We start from the raw sequence: 14,499 nt of genomic DNA, 5'->3' as shown, positions 1-14,499 counted from the left end.
AACTAAATGATGTTTCCTTTATTTAAAAGCCAGATTGAAATCCAAAAAAGGATCATGAGTAAAAATGGTCATTATGAATATTTAAGAAAACAGGTAACACACAGCAGCTGTCAATAGTAGTTACCCCTGGGAGACGGGCTGGAGACAGCGAGGAGGGAGAATGTTAGCTTTTAGTTTATAACCTGAAAAATAGTAACTTTCCAGTGGAGAAACCTGGCAGAGAGCTCTTTAACCAAGTAATCAAAGTTAACATCACAAATACTGGAACTGACCTCAGGTACTTCCTCATACGATGCACTAACAAGGAATCAATGTTCTTCTGCGGTACTCCTGCCAAAGCACATAATCTAAATCTAATCATGCGGAAGTGCCAGGCAAAGACAGACTGAGAAACCATCTTAAAAACAAGTGGTCTTGGGGGTTGGGTATAGAGCTCACGCTTAGCGTGCACCAGGTCCTGGGTTCAATCCCCAGCACCTCCTCCAAATGTACATAAGCGAATAAACCTAATTTCCTCCCTCTCATAAAACAAACAAACAACAACAACAACAAAAACAAGTGGTCTGTCCTCTTCAAAGGTGTCAAGACAAAGGAAGACAATAAAAAACTCAGAAACTGTTACAAATAAAAGACGACTAAGGAGACTCACCCACTAAATGCAATGTGTGAATCCTTGTAAGGGAAGAAAAGTTGTTAAAATTACTATAAAGGATGTTATTGGGGTAAGGGATGAAATGTGAATATGGCCTGAAGATTAGTTAGTAGTGCTGTACTCACATTAAATTTCCTGATTTTGGTAACTGTATTGTGACTATGTAAGGGAATATTCCTGTTCTTAGGAAATTCATACTGAAGAACTTAGGAGTCAAGGGGCATGATGTATGTTAGTACAGGGGGTTAAAAAAAAATGTGTAGTATATAAAGATAATGATAAAGCATAGGGGCAAAAAAGTAAATTAATGAATCGATAAAGGACATATGAGAGCTCCTTGTACTACTCTGGTAGAATTCTTAATCTATATATCTGTAAATTTGAAAATATATCAAAACAAAATTATCCAAAAAAAAAATACAATAAAATCAAATGAGATAGTAATTAAAACAATTTATGAACTTCCAACTGCTTACTCTTTCTAATGGTTCTAAGCCTTTATAGTTTCAAAAATGCCTGCTCTGCCTCATTTGTTACTAGATCCTGGGATCCAAGATGCCTCAAATGGACTCAGGCAGAAACAGTCGAGGGCCCAGGATTCCAGACAGCTTCTTCTCCACCTTGCTAGGCCACCAGCTTCCCGACTGACCTGACGGAGTCCTGGTCACCTGCTGTCATGGGAACGACGTCTGAACGCAGGAGCATCTGGGTGCGGCCGGCGGGCTTGTTCCCGATCTTGATGTCCATGTACACCTGAGGGTTTGACCGGACCTATTCGGCAGGGGGCTCTCCCTAGACGCAGGAGAAATGGCCAGGTTAGAGAGAACTCCCTGACTCCCCGAGGAGAAGAGCGAGGCTTCTTCCGAGTCCACACCCAGAACCCCACTGCAGCAAGCAGGCTGAGCAAGGCGCTGACAGGGGAGGCCTTGGGCCCTGATGGGCTGCAGAAGGCGGAGGCCACGGCCACGGCCACGGCTCCCAGCCGGACATCTAGGGACAGGAGACCTCAGCACCATCTAGCGGGAGCCCCAGCCCGTGGGCACGTTACTCATTCCCTTGGCCACGCCACCTTCACCTTCACCCTCCCCGCAGTCACAGAACGGCACTTTTCTGGACCACAACACACAACTCTCAACATCTTCAAACCCCACCTCAAGCCCTCCCACCTTAGTCCAGTTAAATGGACCCATCTCTGTAGCACCATCCCCTCTGTGCTCAGCCCTGCACAGCCACAGGCTGGCTGCGATGGAAGCAGGGACGGCCTAAGTGCTCAGAAGACAATGGGGGAGGTTGGGGCGTTGCTTTGTGCTCCAGATGGATGAGACTGTTTAGACAATAAATGAAACACTCAATACAAACCCTCCCATTTGTTTGACAGAGGAAAACTCTGTTGTCTCGGTCTGACCCCTTTGTAATGTGGATTAGGTCAACAGACAGGTATGGAGCTATCAGGCCAACTCCTGGGCTATTAAATAAACAGACAGGGCTCTGCCCTTAAAGAACTGGCTACCCAGTAAGGGGGGGCAGCCACAACTGGGAGAGGACACAGATCCTAGAGCCACACAGCCTTGGTTCAAACCTCAGCCCCACCACTTCTGAGTTGTATAACGTCCAAAAGTTATTTGACCTCACCGTGCCCCAGTTTTACCATGTAGAATTGGGCATAATAATAGCATTTACCTAAAGGATTTCCAATAGGAGTAAATATTTGTAAAGTAATTAGTGCCTGGCATAGAACAAGCAATATTTAAAATTTGTTAAATAAGTAATGTCCAAACAATGTAGTAAATGCTAGGGTGGGGGTCTCATGGAAGCCCAGAAGCCATGCAAGCCCAGAAGGGACCCCTCTCACTCAAGCAAATGATTCAGAAAAGTGTCACGAAGAAAGTGGCAACTGAGCTCAGCTATGAAAGGTGAGTAGGAGTTAGCCAGATAAAATCAGTTGGAAAGGGCATCTGAGGCAAAGGAACTGCTTATGCAAAAACACAAGAGATCTGTAGGTAACTACAGACTCTGTTTCCTAGAATATAAAATGGGAGCTACAACGTGGTGAGACGAGCAGCGTTAGAACACGGAGAGTCCTTCTATGCGTCTGATGAAGCCTAGTCTCAATCCTACAGATGAACGGGTCCTTAAAATGCTTGCGGAGGGCAATCATTATCAGATCCGTGCTTTAGAAAGCTCCTCCTGGCAGCTCCGATCAGGAGGAAGCAGGCAGTTAGGAAACTACCCTCATTATTCACAGGAGTGATGACAGAGGCTGAACCAAGACAACGTGGCAGGAAGAAACAGGAGAGGAAAGATCCAGGAAGACTTAAAAGATAAAACGAGCAGAATATGACAATGCACGAGGTGTGAAGCCTAATAAACTGAGGTTTCTGGGTTAGGTGACTAAAAGGCAGCAAAATTAGCTAAGATGGGGCACACAAGAAGACCAGAGTGAAAGGAAAGTGGAAATCCACTTGGATATGCTTTGTTTACTTTTGGTGACTGTGAGACAGTCAGGCAGAAATATGTGAAACTGGGAGAGAGGTCAGGGCTAGGACTAGAGATAAAATCACCAGAACACTGAGTGGCTGCAGTAACTTCAGACTATGGACAAAAGTGGCTGAAATGCACAGTGTGGAGAGAGGAGGCGAGGGCCAAGGAAGGAACTCAGAGAAACACCACTATACAAAGGATGGACAGAGGAGGAGGAGGAGCCCCTGAATTGCCCTGAGGAGCAAGGCTCAGGATGGTGTATTGAGAAGCAGAAGGACGTGCCGAGGCGAGGAGAGCCCTGGACCTGACTACAGACTGGGGGAAGGGCCTCCCTAGAATCAGGGCCAGAATAGGAAGACAGTGAGCCAGGTGTCAAAGTCGTTAGTGAGGGAAAGGGAAGGATCAGGGGGAGGACGGGTGCCGGTGATGTCCTTTCTCATCTCAGACACCCTCCTTGTTCAATAGCCATCACAAACGGATACCCCAGAGCCCCACAAGAACAAGACCCAAAGGCTCTCCATTCAATTCACCCACCAATACCCACATCAGGAGTGTGCTGGGTGGGGAGCGCCAGCCTCTCTGGAAGGCAGACTATAATCTCACCTCCTGGGTTTTCACATTGGGAGGCTCTGACCCTTCCTCCCCTTTATTCTCTTCAAGAGTCTTCCCAGAAAATGTCTTCAATCAGTCATCATTTGACCAAACTGAAAGAAAAGAATCAAATGTTAAGAAATTCAAGCTATCAGCCAATTGCTCATTAGCTATGTCCAGTTCTTTGCTGCTTTGGTCAGCACTATGGGGACATATGACATGGCCACACAGGCCACAGAGAAGTCACCTCTTAGGAGCTCCCCAGGGCAAGGAAAGCTGTCACTGGGAAGTGCCAGGCCTTTAAGCTCAGCAATTAGAGCAGAGGTGGGTGAGAATAAGGAGGAAGGACAAAAGGAACGTTCCAGCCCTTGTCAAGGCTGGAAGGACACGGTCTCTGTCTACTTCCCAAAGCAAAGACTTTCACAGGGACAAGGCCTCTAGCTTTGCTGAGAACCTCACTCTTTATTTCCAGAGTGCTGCATTCTCTTCTCTACAATACACCACTCTACTCAGGGACATACTGCCACCTCAGCAGGAAGTCAGACAGGGAGAAAAATGCAACAGGGCCCAACGTTGAGGACATGATGGGGAATCTATGGTTGCCCCACATACCTGGTCTGGACGAGGTATCTTCCTTAATTCTCATTGGTTTGGCCAAAGCGACATGAATTGTGCCCCTCAAAGAGTTCAGGTTCATTCTGAAAAGACTGCAGTACCACTCAGCTGCTTAAACCTTGTTAGGCTGAAAGAAGACCTGACGGCCTTCCATTTACTTCTGAGAATCTGAGACTCGCTCGTGATTAATTCTAAGTTGGGAGCCTGCAACTCCAAATGGCAAGTTAAGCACAAAGCTCACCACAGAAGGCCCCTGAGCCACCACACACTTCCTTTCTTTTAGCACCAGCAACAGGAAGGTCTGTGCTGGCATGATCTTTGGATTTGAGTTCAGGACTCTGAAATTAAAAGGGTAAATGCAGTTACCAAGTACCTGAGTCCACCTTAAAAAGAGGAGATCAGTACTGAACTGGAGAAAAATGGTACTGATGAGGGGGAAGGATACAGCTCAAGTGGTAGAGTGCATGCTTAGCATACATAGGTCTTGGGTTCAATCCCCAGCACCTCCTCTAAAAATAAAACAAGTAAAACTTAATAACCTCCCCCTCAAAAAATAAAAATAAAAACAAATAGTACTGGTGGCTTTTGAGGGGCTGTTTGATGAAAGAATAGAGAACATGGAATGATATACAGGAATATTTCATTTTCCAAGAATAACTGATACTAGGAAAAGGTAAGTAGACAGTTTTTTTTAAGTTTGTTTTGGGTCCTTTTAGTTTTCATAGTTTCATGAAAACTAAAAAAATAAAAGAGAAAGAAAAGAAAAAATGATTCCTTAATTCAGTAAGATTTAGGTTACAATTACAGCTATGTTCTTGTTCTTGGAAACAAAGATGAATAAAGTACTAATTTTTTATTTAACTTTTTTTATTGCGTTATAGTCATTTTACAACGTTGTAATAAAGTACTAATTTTATTTCCAGTGATTAAGAAAAAACTGAATGATAGCATCAAAATAACATTCTTATTTCACATTTAGTCATGAAGACTGATCATAAAGATTTTTTAAAAGGGCAAAAACATTTAAGGGGTTTGTGGTAGGCACACTAATGGCGCTCCAAAGATACCCACCTACTCCCCAGAACCTATGAATATGTTATATTACGTGGCAGGAAAGAATTAAGGTTGTGAGTCAGCTGACCTCAAAAGAAGCATATTATCCTGGATTATTCAGATGGGCTCAATGTAATCACAAGAATCCTCTACATGTGAAGAGGGAGACAGAAGAGTTTTCAGAGTGATGCAGTGTGAAAACAACTCAGCTTGCCATCGGCGGCTTGAAGATGGAAGGAATGTGGTCAATCGCTAGTAGCCAGGAAAGGCAAAGAAACAGATCCTCCCCCAGAGCCTCCAGAAGGAACACAGCCCTGCCAAAATCTTCATTTTAGCTCAATGAGACCCACTTTGGACTTTTAACCTCCAGAACTGTAAGATGATACAATAGTTCAAAAAAAAAGAAAAAGAAAAAGAAAAAAAAAAAGACCCTATGAACTCATCTACAAAACAGAAACAGACTCGCAGACGTAGTAAACAATCTTATGGTTACGAGGGAGAGGGGGTGGGAAGAGATAAATTTGGGAGTTTGAGATTTACAAATGCTAGCCACTATACATAAAAATAGATTTTCAAAAAAGGTTCTTCTGTATAGCACAGGGAACTATGTTCAATATCTCGTAATAACCTTTAATGAAAAAGAATATGAAAATGAATATATGAAAAAAATACAATACAATAGTGTTGTTTTTAACCCACTACTGTGTAATTCAGCAACAGAAATTCAAATCATTTTCTTCTGAAGCATCCAACCTGTCATAACCCTTGTGGTTCTCTCTTCCTCAGCTGTTAACTGGCTTACCTTTATGAGAGCATCACTTTTCAATGGCACAAAAGAGCGTCACTTTGTTTTAGCCTCACTAAATTCGTTGATTGATTGATTGTACTGGGGATTGAACCCAGAACCTCGTGTATGCTAAGCATGCGCTTCAAAAGAGCCTCACTTTTTTGACTAGAGCCACTTAACAGCAGTTTTCCACAGTCCTTTCCATATACTTCATAAAACCCTGCGTCTTATGCAAGATTCGCCATTTTATGTTGCAATCAATTTATACTCTATCTGTAGTATATTACCCTAGTCTAGAGATTGGCAAACTTTCTGTAAAGGGCTGGATAATAAATATTTTAGGTGTTGTGGGCCACATACAGTTTCTGCTGCATGTCCCCCCTACCCCCACCCGCCAACAACCCTTTAAAAATATAAAAACCATTTAGCCCACAGGCTGCAGAATAAATTTCACCCACAGACTGCAGTTTGCTGACTCTTGATGTATATACAAAAATATCAGGGTAAGAGTAGCCAATAAAGATGGTTTGTATTTATGCAAATATTTAATGGGGAGGATTTCTGAATAAGAATTAATTTTGTATGTAGGCAGTTCCTAGTGAATACTTTCAAATAATGGCAACTTTTGCTTCCTCGATAACTTTGAAACTGTGGGAAGTGGAAACAGAGTACGCACATGAGGGTCCCAAGTACCATGAAGCAGCTCCAAATAACAGCTTTAGTAAAAAGCAAAGATTCTCAGCCATACCATGTTGTTGACAGCTGCTGCAGCATCCTGCCAAAAGAATACAAGGAAAAAGTTGATGCCTGCCGTTCAATTCCTGTAGTTAGCACTCAGGTAAAAACTCAGTAGCACAAGCACTGGGAAAAAAGACACGAGTTCCCTTCCTACTGCCTAGACTGTGTGCGTCTAGATAGAGCATGGACTAACTGCTTGTTAGAGCTGGTGGTGTAAAGATGCGTGCTCGGGTTATGGAGACAGAATACACACAGGAAGCAGGAACTGACAATGCCAGGCCCAAAGGCTCGGGGCTCTGCAAGACCTTCTTTTACATTCTGACTGCATGAGGGGAAATTTGAGCTTGGCCTAGTGGGCCTTCCTTCAGCCAGAACTTTCCTGGCAACTGTCACCACCAAGCCACTCTAGGGGATTGAATAGTGTCCCCTCAAACCTCAGAATGTGACCCTATTTAGAAATATAGTCTTTACAGATGTAATTACTTAAGATGAGGTCACATTGAATTAGGGTGGGCCCTAAATCCAATGACTAGTGTCCTTAAAAATAGAGAGAGGACACAAGAAGATACATGTAGTGGAGAAGGCTGCGTGAAGACTGGGGCAGAGACTGGAGTGACGCAGTTACAAGTCAAAACAACCCAAGGATTGCTAGGAAGAGTCAAGGAAGGATTCTTCCAGAGCCTTCAGAGTGGCTCTGCCAATAACGTGATTTCAGACTTCTAGCCCCCAAGCTACAAGAATAAATTTCTGGATTTTGTTTTGTTTTGTTTTGTTTTTTAACACCTTTATTATGGTATGATTCCTGTGCAGTAAACATATTCCAGATGTACAATTTGATGAATTTTGATAGCTGTATACACCCATGAAACTACCACCACAATCAAGGTAGCTAACACTTCCATCACTCCCCAAGAGGTGCAAATTTCAAATTCCCAATTTATCCCTTCCCACCGCCTGTACCCACTAGTAACCATCAGTTTATTCTCTATGTCTGTGAGTCTGTTTCTGTAATTTCTGTTTTTTAAGCCACAAAGTTTGTAGTAATCTGTATGGCAGCCCCAGGAAACCACTACACCCACTCAAATGGAGCGGTACCTTTTGTAACCAATGACAACAGCAACGTTAGTCAAAAACCAAGCAGGGAAAATTTTTTACCTCTGACAACTCAGATTGAAAAAAAGTAAATCCTTGGTGCTTTTCTACAAGAGCAGAAATGGGTAGTTAATATGTGGGCAATAGGAAGAAACAGGCCATATCCAGATGCCATTTAAAAAGCAAAAAAAGTATATGGAATTCCTAAAAATCTGCTTATGTCCTGGTAAAATATTATCAGCCATAATCCAAATTATTAAAATGTTGTATGCTGTGGTAGTAGCCCAGTTTCTTGTCAACTGCACTGTAATCAGGTTTTTAACTGTGCCTCCTGAAGTCTTTTGTCATTCAGACAGCTATGGTTTTACTCTGATGCCTTTGCAAAAGTGTTTCATCTTCAAGAAGATTTATAGAAAGGCAGATTACAGTGCTGAACTGGGTAAGAAGTTAAAAAAAAAACAACAACGAAAAACCTGATGTTTTCAAAAAAAGTTAACAAAAGGATTGGTTACTGAGTAAACTGGTTAATATAATTTTTAAGGTTTTGGTCTGGAATATTACTGTTTTGTTTTTTTTTTTGGTGGGGGAGGTAATTAGGTTTATTCATTTTTATATTTTATTATTATTTTTAAGAGGTGCTGGGGATTAAACCCAGGACCTCATGCATGCTAAGCACGCAGTCTACCACTGAGCTACCCCATCCTCTTCTACTGGTTTGGATCTGTGTTTACCAGATATAGGAAAGCTCCTCCCCTCAAGTTACTCATGACTTAGGCAATTTGGTAAATTATACCTCTGCGGGTAAAACTGAAATATTTTTCTTTTCTCTCTGCCTGGTCCCTCCAGAAATTGGAGACTCTTGGTTCCAAGCAGCCTTATCAGGTGAATGCGAAAGACTGTCTCCTGTCACGTGGAGGAATCTTGCTATTCGGGGAACCTCTACAAGAGAGGAATTAGCTGAGGCAGAATCTGATGGCAGGCCTTTGGCATGGCTCGCCTGGCCTTGAGAAGCCTTTGAGGAATTTAGTCTGAGACTCTTTCTGAGGAATTACACCGGAGTCAGTTTGAAGGAGCCTATGTGGTCCACTGACCAGACTTATTTTGTAAATAAATTAGTCTTGATTTGGCTGTGTTTGGTGGGGATGAGGATAATTTTAGAGAGAAAAAGATCACATTTCAATAGATATTAAATTCCAGTTCTGTTAACTGAAGTCTGTGTTTATGAAAGTTACTGTATTAGCCGCACTTTTGCCCTGATGTTGAGGAGGAAAAGGAACTATCTAATGGAGCTGTCACAGAGTACAGCTACTCAGGATATACAACAAAGACTGCCTGCTTTAAGCCTGCTGCTAAAAGCACATGTACAATGCTTCTGTAGCAGCTCGGTATGAGTGATAAAATGTACAGCCCACAAAATGCTTCTCCATTAACATACTTCAGAGCCTGTTCACCATATCTAAATAGTTTTCCCCCAACATGGAAATTAGGCAGATGTAAAGCGGTCCCAGCACCAGGGACATGATCTGAACTGAGGGCAGGCAGCTGAAATACCCCAGCATCAAAGGACAGGTATTTTGATCATCAATGCTTTCTACTGAAGTATTTGCAATCAAAAGGGGCAATGATGGGAAAATCTACATAGATAGATTTCTGGCTTTTGCATGGTTTGACTTAAACTTTACTGACCAAAGCAGCCTGTTTTATAGCCTTTCGAACATGCACTGTACGTCTGCTTTGGGCACAGAGGACGGGAACGCATTTGAAAGTCAAAACAGAGTAGCTGTGGTTAGACACCCAAGGTAAAACTAGGTGGCCATTGTGGATGTGGTTTCAGACCAGTTCCTGTATTGCTGAAAACTTGAGTTTTCTGAGCTATGTCAGAATTGGGACACCACCAGTCATTCTCAAAGCAGTGTCTGCTGGCAGCTGGTAGATGCAACCTTGTATTTTCAAGGTCTATTAAATGTTTAGACAATGAAATTGCTTTAGATCAGATTGAGACAGGAGGGAAGGGGTGGGGGTAGGACACAGCCATTAAAAGAATGACATGGCAATTAGCACGAAGATGGCAGAAAAGTCAATCCTCAATAGACCCTGAGGCCCAAGACAGCAGAAGATTCGACCTCCAGTGGACCTTGAGACATGATAGACATTGTAATGTACTTGCACGGTGAATGACACACCCACAAGAGCCATGACAGTTCTGAAGCTAACTATGAAATGTCAAAGCGTGGGCATTGGCCCAGTTCCTGCGAATCCCTGCCCCTTCCCCAAAGCAGCTGGAATAATCCTCTCACTTGTTAGCATATAAAAACTAGCAATACCATGCATCATGCATCACCTCTCTCTCTTGCCTTTCAAGAGGCCCGCACTCTGTCTACGGAGTATCTACCTTCACTTGAATCACCACCACCCCTTCCCCTGCGTGTACATCTCTCTAAATAAATCTACTTTTACTCAACTACGGCTCACTCTTGAATTCTTTCCTGCAGGAAGCCAAGGACCCTCACTTGGCAGGGCATATCCCAGGGACTCTACAGAGAACTGGACATGGCCATCCTCTCATGCACTACACCCACACTTTTTCCTCTATCAAGACATCAGAAGGAAAAATAAATACATAAAAGGGAGACATAAGTGCATGGCCAATAGCTCCTGTTATGTATATGTTAACCACATCAGAAGTTAAGATTTACTTAAATAGTCTTAAGACAAATGGGTACCTGGGTACAAGTCTCCCCAAAGTGCCAGGTCCAGACTGTGTTTCAACTTATTCTCTTGAATTCCTCAGGGAATGAGGTCCATTTTGTCTATTTTGTTTATCACTCCTCTTACTTCTAATTGGGTCTGCAGCACCAAAATGGTGGACCAAGGGATTGAGATCTTAATCATACTAGACTTGGATCCAGGACTGGGATCCAGGACTTGAAATTCAGGAATATTTCTAATTTGGCGTCCCTTCCCCCAATTGAGGCAAGATCATGCCCCATTGCATCAGGAAGCAGCCAGAGTGATCAACACCCCATTTCCTGAAAGATTTGGGAAAGTGAAAGAAAGGGGGAGGATTAACACCTCTCTATCCAAAATGTTATTCCTTTTCTTGTCCAATATCTATTCTCCTTAAGATTGAGGAGTATCAAAGAAAAGGGGGTACTAAAATGGAGCAGGACCCTGTGCGGTCCTCCCTGGTACAAATCCTTTCATGTTCAGTGTCTCTAGTTTGTAGGAAATAGGCTTCATAGCCTCCTTGACCTTCCCTGAGGTCCAAAGGGCAGATTCAAACAGTTGCTACTCAGGGAAGGGAGGGAATGTGAAAACAAGGGAAGAATAGTCAGGAAACAAGAGTGCAGCCCTGGGGCAGGGTCCTGGTTCCTCCTCAAGGAACACACATAACAGTATCTTTGCGTTCTTCTGCAGGAACTAAGACCCCCAGCCAGGTGGAAGACAGCAACTTCAGGCTGAACACAAGATTCCTGGAGCACCGCCCTGTTACCTCACCACCAACCAATCAGAAGAAATTCACACACCATGCAGCCCTCATTCCAAATTCTGCCTATAAAAACTTCCCCCCAAACCAGCAGGGAGTTCAGGTTTTTCAAGCATAAGCCACCCGTCCTCCTTGCTTGGCCCTGCAATAAACTTTAGTCCACCCCACCCCAATCTAATTTTTAGATTTTTTTTTTTTTTGGTTTACTCAGCAATGCTTCCAGAAATATTAGTCATTTTGTTTTAAACCAACATAGCTAAATAGTGAACTAAGTTTTTAAACTTTGTAGTATCCAATTCTACCATTACAGAATTGAAGCCTTAAGTTACTTTACAAGCATTTTGATAACCTTTGTTTACAAGACTTATAGAAAGTAGAAAAAGTTGTTCATTTGTCAGTTATTCATTCCAACAGAGCATCAACTGCGTCCAGAGCACTGACTTCACTACTGAGTTAGGTGACTATTAAAGAAGGGAGCACAGTGCTTGTCCTCAGGAAAGAGCTACCTTAGCTGGTGGAGAGCAAGAACAACAGGAGTCACTAATTTACAGAACTCAGGAGTGAAACAGCCAAAAAGCCAATTTTACCCTTTCATTTAAGCATTGAATAAACGAAGGCTCAGAGAGTTTAAATGTCACACAAAGTTAGTGGCAGAGCTGGGTCTAAAACTCCTATCTTAGAAAATAACTGCCAAGGATCAAATGGGAATGTGCATGTGACACCAACGTGACGGGAAACTCACATAGGTGAGCTGAAGCCAAGGCACCGTCGAGGCTGAGCTTCCCTGCTGTCCTCTGCTACTTAAAAGCACAGCTGTCAAGAAGGGAGGTCTGGTCAACGGATCTGGTGGGGTACAGCTACCTAGCAGGTAGTGTGAAACAACGCCCAGATCTTTGAAGATTTTCCTAAGACTATTTTCCTACTGGTTGTTACTACACAATTTATATATTAAATGATCAGAAATCAAAGCTGCCCAAATGGTTCCAACATAGAGAAAGCCTTTCCTCAGATCCAATAAATTGTCTATCTCTGCAAATTTCAACCCACAGTCACAGTGAGACAGGAGGGAAGGGGGCAGGGCACAACCATTAAAAGAATGACAGCAATTAACACCAAGATGGTGGAAAACTCATCTCCCAGTAGACCTCAAGCTTCAATCTATGCCCACGGAAATACAGCAGCATGCTAAATGGCACTCCCACAGTTGCCATGACAGTTTCAAGGCTGACCATTAAAGGTCAAAAAGTGGGTGATGGCCCAGTTCCTAGGGATCCCAGCCCCTTCCTCAAAGTAGTTGGAGTAACCCTCCCACTCGTTAGCATATGAAGTTACCGAGCCCATAAAAACTAACCTCCACACCTTGCTGCCAATCTTTTTCCTGGCTGACCCATGCTCTGAAGCCACTGCTCTCCCTTCTGAGTAAGATGGCCTGCAATCTGCCTATGGAATGTGTATCGCCTAGGCCTTTCTCTTGCCTTTTGAGATGGCCTGCACTCTGTCTATGGAGTGTGTACCCCTCTACATAAATCTTTTTTACTCAACTATGGTTCGCTCTTGAATCCTCTCCTGTGTGAAGCCAAGGACCCTCACTTAGTGGGGCACACTGCAGGGACTCATCTGGGACCTGGGACACGGCCATCCTCTCACACCTCCCATTTTTCCTCTATCAACACCACCATCCTGGCCTTGTCCTCATAACATTCCTCTTCCATCACCAAGATCAGTCATGCTGACCCAGAGTGATATCTTCCTGAACTTCAATACATACCAACCATACACAGAATGTACATGACTTAAAAGTTTTCCAAGTTCTTTCCTGGCATGAGGCATCTGAACATGAGACGCTGAGGAGACTCACCTGTTTCATAATCCAATGGAATGTGAGTATCTGTGGTGTCTCCAAAAGGAATAAAAGCAACATGCAGGACTCCATCGTCCACCTCCTCTGCCAGCCAGCCTGCAAAGACATCAAGTGCCTTCTGAATCAATGTGCTCCACACTCTTGGCGCAGCTGCTGCAACGCCCTGTCAGCAAGAAAGCCACAGGAAGGGGAAGGAGGGATTAGGGATTTTGGGTATACAAACAGTTGGGATTTTGGGTATACAAAATGACTTGTGAGGTACACTGCTCCCCCATCCCTCTTCAGACCTTACATCTAGCCCCTGCTTATTCTAACAGCTTCCTAAATGAGCTGACTGCTTCCAGTCTCTCTCTCCTCTGTACAGCCACTAGGATTTCGGAAAGGGAAAATCTGATTGTATCACTGCCCTGCTAAGTATTCTCCAAGAATTAACCAATGACCACAGGATGGAGTCTCAGCATGGCATGTAAGACCTTCATAACCTGAGCCCTGCCCAACTCTTCAGCCCCTTTTCTTCTTGTTCCCCCAGTGCAAACTACTTGCCCCCAATTGCTAGACTACTTCACCCCCTGGGCTTTTGCCCTTTCTGCTATTCATTCAAGCAACAGCCTTGCTCCCATCTTAGCTACCTGCTTAACTCCTGGTCTTTCAAACCTAGCTCTGGCCCCTGTACCTCCTATAAGTCTTCCCTCACCTCTCTGGATGGAGTGGTCATTTCCCAAACAAAACCTGTCACGGTCACGTAGCGCATGCCAATCTGCACAGTGAGGCTGGTTCCGTAATTCCTGTTATTCTGGGAGTTCCTTCACCTAAGGGGTCAGAGCTGCAGTTTAGCCAATGAATGGACATTGACAGTTTGGGATGCAGTCTAAGGTCACAGTAACAGATCTCACTACCTCTCGAGGTCCATATCCTGGGCAGTGCTAGGTCCAGGAAAGCCGTTATATCACTGGCACTGTTCACAAGCTGAGGGGGTAAAGCACGAGAGACCCAGCCCGGGTAGCCGCACGCCGCCTGGGGACTCAGGTCTGCACCCAGTCCACGCTGCCCTCAAACTGTCTCAGTCAAGCCCTGCCTGTGAAGACCCTGCCTTGCCTGCATGCCAGCTCACCCAGGTTGAGCACCCTCTTGGTGGCAGCCAT

At 43.8% G+C, this 14,499-nt stretch overlaps 1 pseudogene; it reads right to left on the bottom strand.

Annotated features, from left to right (window-relative positions):
* The window catches only part of LOC102528757 (peptidyl-prolyl cis-trans isomerase E-like), a 27,132-nt pseudogene extending 12,633 nt beyond the window's left edge, over positions 1-14,499 (bottom strand).

The sequence above is a fragment of the Vicugna pacos genome, chromosome 13 (assembly GCF_048564905.1).
Source record: "Vicugna pacos chromosome 13, VicPac4, whole genome shotgun sequence".
In the NCBI taxonomy this organism is placed as follows: Eukaryota; Metazoa; Chordata; class Mammalia; order Artiodactyla; family Camelidae; genus Vicugna; species Vicugna pacos.
Note: the sequence above shows the minus strand (reverse complement) of the source record. Positions and strands in the feature narration are given on the sequence as shown.